This window comes from Amphiprion ocellaris, chromosome 15, assembly GCF_022539595.1.
Source record: "Amphiprion ocellaris isolate individual 3 ecotype Okinawa chromosome 15, ASM2253959v1, whole genome shotgun sequence".
Classification (NCBI taxonomy): domain Eukaryota; kingdom Metazoa; phylum Chordata; class Actinopteri; family Pomacentridae; genus Amphiprion; species Amphiprion ocellaris.
Window position 1 is genome coordinate 31,618,284 of NC_072780.1, and position 511 is coordinate 31,618,794.

Genomic DNA, 511 nt, shown 5'->3' on the forward strand with positions numbered 1-511 from the left:
AATTTGTGGTTTTGGATTTCAGTCTTTATGAAGCAGAAGATAAACAGATCAGAAATGTAAAGAATCATATCAAAGGTTCATTGAAATGTCACTTACTGGTTCTTAATTCTTCTAAAAAACACTTTTCTGTCACTGATCACTGCAGCTGTACCACAATCAATAACCGATCAATAGCATCAGCTGTAAAACACCTGGACGGTTCTAATGTAGGACAGAGCAGGTAAAGTGAAGCATTTTCCCATTTCACTGATTGTACATCCTTGATTATCCTGTCTCAGTTTCTTCCACCACAAGTTCCAGCGGACGAGTCGAGGCAGCAGGTTGTTAATAAAAGGAACTTCTTGACCTCAGAGTCAGGTAACTGTGACCTGTATCTCACCTGACCTCAGACCCTCCTGTCCTCAGACCCTCCCGTCCTCAGACCCACCTGTCCTCAGACCCACCTGTCCTCAGACCCTCCTGTCCTCAGAAACTCACCTGACCTCAGACCCACCTGTCCTCAGACCCACCT